We start from the raw sequence: 9,634 nt of genomic DNA, 5'->3' as shown, positions 1-9,634 counted from the left end.
CCCCCCCCCCCCCCCCCCCCCCCCCCCCCAACAATGCCCAGACTTCAATTTGGAAGCTAATAACTCAAAGAATCAGTAGCCATGCAGAATCCATTCAGGGCAGGAAGGCAGTAGCAGTGTCCCTCCCTGCCCCCCCTGCCAGTGTACAGAGGCTGGAGTGGCCACTGTTCCAGCTGCAGCATTCAGTGTTCAATGTCAGTGATATTAATTGCCCAGGATTCTATGCCTGTCCACTGATGGCAGTTCTGTGGCATGACCTTTGACATTATTATTTGCTGCATTGCCTGGTTGTCCTTTCAGAGAGTCTGTGAACTACTTAATAACTTTTTTTTTTTTTTTGGCAGTTGGCTGCTATGGGAATCCAAACCATTGACCTTGGTGTTATCAGCACCATGCTCTAACCAAGTGAGCTAACTGGCCAGTCTCTACTTAATATCTTGTAAAATAGGTTTTTTCTGCTTCAGTTCATCAGAATTATCTCTGTTGCTTGCAAGTAGACACTTGGTCTCTCACAGATCAAGTGTGAATGCATGGATAGCTGTTGGATACACAGGTGTAGAGCTTAGGAGATCTGGGCCAGAGATATCCATGGAGGTGGTTGAAGCTATAGGAGTAGATAAGATTGCTCTGTGAGCTGACATCACGGCAGTGGAAGAGGACCTCGCCTGGATACTTGAGAAATGGCAGATGAGAAGGAACTCATAAAGCAGATGGAGAAAGAGCTAAATGTTCAGCTCTATTCCTAGCTCACCGAGGCCCTGCTTGGAGTTTGCTGTTTGGGATACCAACTCCTAGTCCAACAAAGTAAATTACTTATTTCTTCAAGCCACATTCTCTTTCAGCTGATATTCTGCATCTTCTTTAATGATACAGCAGTGTCTTCTTAAGGCTGCTCCAGATGATGTCTGTCATTATGATGATAATTACAACACCCACTTATCTAGGGTGGTAACATCAAATATGTGACATTCATGACACCCTTCTTACCAGTGTCCTTCCAATGCCAACAACCTCTGGTAATCACAACAGACATTTCTACTCAACAATTGCACTTTTTCCCAGTGAACCCAGATACAGCCTCAGCATCCTTCTCAACACAGTTCTGCAGACAGACCTGATCAGTCCTGAGAGTCAGCCTGTGAAATGTAGCCTGCTAGCTAGCTCAGACCAATAGTTACTCAGTTTACACAACATTCTTATATACATTATCTAATTTGCTTTTCTCAACAGCTTTATGAAGTAGTTGGTAGTAGAACTGTTTTACAAATGAGAAAGTCGATATCTCAAGAAGTTAAGTGAGTTGACCAAAATTACACATATAAATCATAGGAGAGTCAAGATTTGAACTCAGGGTTCTTGACTGTAAATCCTAAACCTTTATACCAACAAGGCATTCTCCGCATGTATGTCTTACATGTTATAAGAGCTATTGAATGAATTTCAGGAGACAGAGAAAGTCGAGACTAGTTGCTAAGCCTCCTGAGCTGGCCCAGCAGAAAGTAATGATTGCTCTAACTGTGAAATGTTATTATGTTCTAGATAAAATGGCCCTAACTTCCCAATCTCTAGTTGGAGTTTGAACAGATGTTTGGTTCTGTGTTCTAAGAAGCCACTGGTATATGCCAATAGGAGGGTAGAGCACAGTAACCTTTAAGCATCTAGGTGGGTGGGCTCTGAGTATCTGGAAAGTTGGACCATGGGGAGCAGAGCCATAGCTACTGAGATTTAGGGAAAGAATTTTGTTTGGTAACTCACAGTATTTTTTTAAATTAAACAGGTTCTTGTCCTTTAAGAACACACCAGGCCCAGTGAATGACACCAGACCATGTATGGTGAACACATGCATTGATATACTCACATCCATTCCAGTTCAGAGGCTAGAGCTACAAATGGCATTTTCCAGACTCCCTTGCAGCTAGAGTACACGATGTGAATTATTTTCTATAAACCAGATGTACTTGCATGTGATGTTGGATTTTATAGGGAGAGAGACATGGCAGGGATTATGGCAGAGGCTGTACGGAACTGGAGGCTGCCAGTAACTTCCTGATTTGGGAGATGCCTGGGTGGCAGCTTCCTTCTTCTGAAGCTTCTTGATCATGTAGAAGCAAAAGTCCCTTGTCTACACAGTTCTGTGTTGTGGTTTTGGGAGTCCTTCCGGGAGGCTCATTCCAGTGTCTGTGTCTTTAATGCCTCCAATGATTCTATGATCTGTCTTTAACCCTTAATAAATGCCTTTCTGTTTAAACTAGCTGGGGTGCATTTTGTGGTCTGCAGCCAAGAGCTCTGACCAGTACCCTATATCTCAAAGAATACCCTATATCTGTCTATATGAATCTGGGTTCATCCTGGTAACTCATAGGCCTTCAGAGAAGCACATTCTGAGCATGAAGCTGAATTGTTGTCCTCCACCAGGATTAGGATTGTGCCACTTCTCTGGTTCCAGCTGAATGGTTGTCTTCTTTCTGAAATAGAATCCCAACCCTGCTGGGGGTTAAACCAGCTTCCAGTTGGGGAGGTGTTTTCTGTTCCTAATATCCATGAAAGAAAGGAAACAAGAGGGAAGAAATGTCCATTCTGCTTCTGGAAAGAAAGTAGAGAGCTGTACCTGATCACCTCTTTCAATAACCCTGGCCAATCCCCTGGGAAATTCATATAAATAAATACTGGGTCTTGGCCCTTGCATTAACCATGTCTTCCATTTGTGTATTCTGATGCTTCGACATCCTGGGGCCTGACCAGGATGGACTGACCCTGGAAGGACTACCCTCCCAAGGTTTTTCAAATGCCACTAACCAATCCAGAGCCCCTACCCAAAACCATCTCCCATACCGGGCTCTCACACTCCCTGTCCAAATCACCCCAGGAGCAGGTACCAGACAACTAAGTACAGCCACTATGCCCCAGAGCTTCCTGAAATTATTCAAGCTAGCCAATCCTAAACCTGCCTACCCTGCCTTCCTTGTTCCATTCTGAGGAAACCACAATAGAGGCTCTTGCCCACATTCTCTCTTGTTCCCTCTGCCTCCTGACTGATCCTGGTGGTTCCCGGTGTGTCCCCTGTGGTGTGGTGTGCCCCCTTCTTTTGGGATCTGTGAGTCTAACAAACTATCTTTCAATGGCAATTGTCTTTTGATCTGTTGGCCTTGCTATACCTACATAATAATAATAAAACCTGTACTTTAAAATAGTCCTTTATTCTTTCGTTCATCCATTTAAAGAATATCTACTTAGGCCTCTTAAATGCCAGGCACCATTCTAGGCTTCTAGACTCCAGTGATGGGCAAATCAGACACTGTCACTGCCTTTATGAAGTATAATTAGGGCAACGAGCATGATACAAGAAAACGTATAATTTAAAAATACAACAGATTATATGAAGAAAAAATTACAGGGTACTATGTGGGCACAAGAGAGAAGGATGTGGCTTCTAAACTAAAACCTGAAGCATGAGCCAGATGAGAATATCATGTGCAAAGACGCTGAAGCAGGAAAGAGGTTGTTTAGAGGAGACAAGAGAGGGTTAGGGTGGCTAAAGCTTCAAGAGTAAGAAGAAGTGAATATCAGTTCCAGAGAGGGTGGCAGGACTAGATGATGCAAAGCTTTAAAAGGCATCTTAAGGATTTTGGAGTTCTTTCTAAAGGTAATGAAAAGGCTTTGAAGGGTCTAACCTGGAAGTTACATAGTCTAATTTACTTTTTTAAAAGACCACTTGGCTGCTGTGGATACATTATGAGGGGGACAAAACTGGGACCAGGAAGAGCAATAGGAAGACAAGTGCAAAGATGCAAAGTGCCATGGATGAGGACAGGGGCAGGAGGGATCAAGGAAAGTGGAGGCATTTGAAATTTGTTTGGGATTGGAATCGACAGGACTTGATGATGGGTTGAATGTGGGAGTGCTGTGGAGACTGTTGCAGCACTGTTTAGACCTGGACCTGCAGCAGCCTCTGGCCCTGAGCAGAAGGGATGTGAGGAGTAGGACTCCTGGTCCAGATGGCCTGGGTTTCTCCTGTGTCACCAGCTCTACTCTTACTAGAAAAAGACCCTTGAAGAGCCCCAGGCCCAGCTCTTGAGCCCAGCCTCTCTTCCTAGGGATCTCTGTGATGCTGGCAGATGTGTGAAAGCACCTGTTGATCAGCTTCACTCCCTGTGCCTGGATCCCTGCCACAAGAAGACTTGGACCATGGACTCATACCCTGAGTTTGCCTCTGTTGTCACTTGCCCCCAGCAGACATTCCAGAGGGAGAAGGAACTGCAGGGTAATAGGGTATGAATGTTTGGCCTGTTTTCTCCTTTTCCTTTCTGTCTTTAATGCTCCTTGGGAGGAATCATTTGCATTTTTTGAGGGGGGTGGGTAGAAAAACTTTCCCAGGACTAAATAAGATATCTGTCTTCCAGGAAGTACAAATCAGGTAATTTTGTTTTTAAAAAACTGATTCCCAACTTCCGGTTTCCAGTCTGGCGTATAAGGAGCTTGGAAGTCAGCACTCCAACCTAACAACAAGAAAAAGCCTGAACAAACTGAAAAATCAACAACTCTTCATCAATATGTCAGAGAAATGAGGTCACAGGGCAAACTGCTGCCCCCCAAATTGGAGAGACAGACAGGAAGATGCAAAGAATCATAACTTACTGGAGTAGAAACCTCCACAGGAGCCAGTACCAGCGTAGAAAAACCCGAACTGCAATTGAAGAATTGCTAGAGACTCAGAGTGAACAAGTTGGAGAGCTAAAAACTCCAGGGGCACTCAGTCTTTGGGGGCTCACACACTTTTGTGAGTTTTACCTCCAGGAGCTCAAGCAGGTTCTCACAGTAAATATCAAAGGACAATCCCCTCATGCTTCCAGCAGGGGGAGGGGATAATGAACCATTTTGAAATATGCAAGAGCTTTTTGTTCTCAACAAGGCTTGTACTCAAAGAGAAACTATTTTACTCGTGCCTAAACCATTGGGGTTTTTATCAGAGCCAAGTTAACCTGGGGGAAGAGAAGTACCCAACTCCAGCCCACGTGGCCATTCTGTCCCACCTAAGGGGAGAGAAAAAACCTGAGAAGTACTCGTGAAGTTCACAGTTCACACGCATGGCCTCACTAAAAGACTGAGACCCAATCATAGGACTAGAGAATGCTTCCTCTCCCCCTACACCTTATCACACATTACTAAAAGCCTGTTTACCACAGTTTCTTTTACTCAGTACATCATGTCTGACTATTAAGAAAAAATTACAAAGCATACTAAAAGGCCAAAAACATAGTTTGAAGAGGTAGAGCATGCATCAGAATTAGACTTAGACATAACAGAGATGTTGGAACTGTCAGACTGGAAATTTAAAACGCCTGTGATCGATATGTTAACAGCTCTAAACGATAAAACAGACAACATGCAAGAACAGATGAGCAATGTAAGTAGAGAGCTGGAAATTCTGAGAAAATAAAAAAGAAATACTAGAGACCAAAAATACTATAACAGAAGAGATTGAAGAATGCCTTTGACGGGCTCATTTACTAATGAGTCAGGACATGGCTGAGGATCTCTGAGCTTGAAGATATGTCAATAGAATCTTGCCAAATGGAAAAGCGAAGAGAAAGAAGATGGAAAAAAAAGGGGGGGGGGGTAAAATATCCAAGAACTATGGAACAACTGTAAAAGGCATAACATATGTGTAATGGGAATACAAGAAGGAGAAGAAAGAAAGGAATGGGAGAAATATTTGAAGCAATAATAACTGAGAATTTTTTCACATTAATAATATCAGACACCAAACCACAGATCCAGGAAGCTCAGAGAACATCAAAGAGGATTAATGCCCACAAAACTACACCTAGGCATGTCAAATTCAAACTGCAGACAATGAAAGATAAAGAAAAAATCTTGAAAGAAGCCAGAGGGGAAAAACACCTTACCTACAGAAGAGTAAAGATGAGAATAACATCCAACTTCCCCTCAGAAAGTATGCAATCCAGAAGAGAGTGGGGTAAAACAGTAAAGTGTCGAGAGAAAAAAAACCCACTAACCTGGAAGTCTGTACCCTGTGATATTATCTCAAAGGTAAAGGAGAAATAAAGATTTTCTCGGACAAAAAAAAAAAAAAAAAAGTTGAGAAAAAAAAAAAGTTGAAGGAATTTCTTGTCAGTAGATCTTCCTCACAAGAAACATTAAGTTTCTTAGAGAGAAGGAAAATTATATAGGTCAGAAACGTGGATCTACATAAAGAAAGGAAGAGCATTGGAGAAGGAATAAGTAAACGTAAAATGAAAACTTTAAAAAAAAAATTCTTGATAGATCTAGCAGGTAACAGTTTTTTCCAAAATAGTAATAGTAACAATATATTCAATTATACACATGTAATTAAGCATAAATGTATGAAATGAATTGAAATAAATGAGAGCAATAATACATGAGAAAGAATGGAGGAATTAGGAATATATTTTGTTATTATAAGGTACTTGCACTACCCTTGAGTCTGTATAGTGTTATTTGAAAGTGGACTTGGATTAGATGTAAAGGGATATTGTAAACACTAGGGCAATCATTTAAAAAAGTTAAAAAAAAAAGAACTATTATGCTAAGGAAAGAGAGAAAATGGAATTATATAAAATGCTCAGTTAAGATCATAAAAGGCAGGAAAAAAGTGGAAAACAAAAATACAGAGATTGTTAGAGAGGATTAAAAAATAAGACCCAACTATATTTTGTCTACAAGAAATCCATTTTAGATATAAGGACACATATAGATTAAAAATAAAGGGGTGGAGAAAGATTTACCAGCTAATACTAATCAAAAGTAGGTATATTAATCTCAGATAGAGCAGACTTCAGAGCAAGGAAAGTTATGAGGGATAAGGGGGGTAATTACATAATAATGAAGGGGCCAACTCTCCCAGAAGCCATGACAGTCCTTAATGTTTATGCACCTAACAATGGAGAGTCAAAATACATGAGGCAAAAACTGGTAGGACTACGAGGAGGAACAGACAAGTCACTATGAGTATTATAGTTGGAGTCTTCAGTACCACTGCATCAGAAATGACCAGATGCAGCAGGCAGAAAATCAGTCAGGACCTAGTTGAACTCAACAGCGCCATTAGTCAATCAGATATAATTGATATCTATTGACTACTTCAGCCAACATTAGCAACAACACATTCTCATCAAGCTCACCTGGAACATTCACCAACATAGAACATGTTCTAGGCCATAAAACACACCTTAAGAAATTTAAAAGAAGAGGAATCAAACTATCTGCTCTCAGACCACAGTGAAATTAAACTAGAAATTAATAACAGAAAGATAGCTGGAAAATCTCCTCATACTTGGAAATTAAATGATACACTTCTAAATAACACATGGGTCAAAGAGGAAGTCTTGAAATTTTAAAATATTTTGAACTAAAAGAAAATGAAAATACAACTTACTAAAATTTATGGGATGCCATGAAAGCAGTGCTCAGAGGAAAATTTTATCATTGAATGCATGTATGAGAAAAGAAAAAAGATCTAAAATCAATAATTTAAGATTCTGCCTTGGGGAACTAGTAAAAGAAGAGCAATTTAAGTCCAAAATAATCAGAAAAAAAGAAATAATAAAAATTAGAGCAGAAATCAATGAAATTGAAAACAGCAAACGATAGAGAAAATCAACAAAATCAAAAGTTGGTTCTTTGAAAAGATTCATAAAATCTATAAGCCTATAACCAGGCTAACTAAGAAAGAAAGAGAGAAGACAATTACTAACATTAGAAGTGAAAGAAGGGACATCACTACAGATTTCATGGACATTAAGAGGCTAATAAAGGAATATTATAAACAACTCTATGCCCACAAATGAGATAACCTAGATGAAATGGACAAATTCTTTGAAAGACACAATTTGCCAAAACTCACACAAAAAGAAAGCAGAAAGTCTGAATAGGGCTATATCTATTAAAGAAGTTGAATCAGCAATTAATAACTTTCTGTAATATAAAGCACCAGGCCAAGATAGTTTCACCGGTGAATTCTGACAAACATTTAAGGAAGAAATTATACCAATAATCTACAATCTCTTTCAGAAGATAGAAGCAGAGGGAATACATCCTAGCTCTTTCTGTGAGGTCAGTATTATCCTAACACCAAAACCATTTTTTTTTTTGTTTTCGTGTCCGGCAACGGATCGCAACCCTCAGTGTCACACCCGTACCGGACCGGGACCGGCAACGGGATTGCAACCCTCGGTGTTGCTTCCACGCCTCGCTCAGCCAGTGAGCGGGAACCGGTCTGTATGTGGGATCCGAACCCTCGGTGGGAGCACCACCACGCTTCCAAGCAGCGCACTGTAGCAGTGCGCCACCAGGCCGGCCCAGCCTAACACCAAAACCAGACAAAGACATTATAAGAAAATAAAACTACAGACCAGTATCTCGCATGAACATTAAAGCAAAAATACTCAAAAAAAAATTAGAAAATCAAGTCTAACCATGTGTAAAACAAATTATATACCATGATCAAGTGGGATTCATCCAAGGTAAATAAAGCAAGTTCAAAATTTGAAAATCAACTAGTGCAATACATCGCATCAACAGAGTAAAAAAGAAAAATCACACGATCATATAAATAGATCCAGAAAAAACATTTGGCAAAATTCAGCATCAATCTACGATAAAAAAACTTTCAGCAAACTAGAATAGAGGGGAACTTCCTTGACTTGAAAAAGAACTTCTACAAAAACCCCACAGTTAGCATCACATTAATGGTGAGAAACTAGAAGCTTTCGCTCTAAGGTCAGGAACAAGGTAAGGATGTCCTCTCTCACCACTTCTTTACAACATCATACTGGAAGACTTCACTAATGCAAGAAAACTAGAAAAGGAAATGAAAGTATACTGATTAGGAAGAAAGAAATCAAATGTCTTTGCAGATGACATGATTGTCTATGTAGAAAATCTGAAAGAATCAACAAAAAACCTCCTAGAACTAATAAATGATTATAGCAGGGTTGCAGGATACAAGGTTAATACAAAAATGTCAATCACTTTTCTATATACTAGAAATGCACAAGTGGAATTTGAAATTAAAAACACAATACCATTTATATTAGCACTCCCCAAAACAAAATACTTAGGTACAAATCTAACAAAACACAAAACTCTGGTGAAATAAATTGAAGAAGAACTACATAAATGGAAAAACATTCCATACTCATTGACAGGAGAGCTCAATATTGTCAGGATGTCAGTTCCTCCCAACTTAATATAGTTTCAACACAATCCCAATCAAAATCCCAGCAAGTTATTTTCTGAATATTGACAAGGTAGTTCTAAAGTTTATGTGGAAAGGCAAAAAACCCAAAATAGCCAATTTGATATTAAAGAACAAAGTCAGAGAACTGACACTACCTGACTTCAAGAATAATCATAAAGCTATACTAATTCAGACAACATGATATTTGTGAAATAATAAGCAAATAGATCAGTGAAAAAGAATAGAACCCAGCAATAGACCCATATAAATATGGTCAACTGAACTTTGACAGAGAAGCAAAGCAGTACAGTGAAGCAAAGATATTCTTTTCAACAAATGCTGCTGGAACAACTGGACATTCACATGAAAAAAAACGGATCTGGGGCCAGCCCGGTGGCGCACTGCTATAGTGCG

This window comes from Galeopterus variegatus, unplaced genomic scaffold (genome assembly GCF_000696425.1).
Source record: "Galeopterus variegatus unplaced genomic scaffold, G_variegatus-3.0.2 Scaffold2321, whole genome shotgun sequence".
Taxonomy (NCBI): Eukaryota; Metazoa; Chordata; class Mammalia; order Dermoptera; family Cynocephalidae; genus Galeopterus; species Galeopterus variegatus.
Note: the sequence above shows the minus strand (reverse complement) of the source record.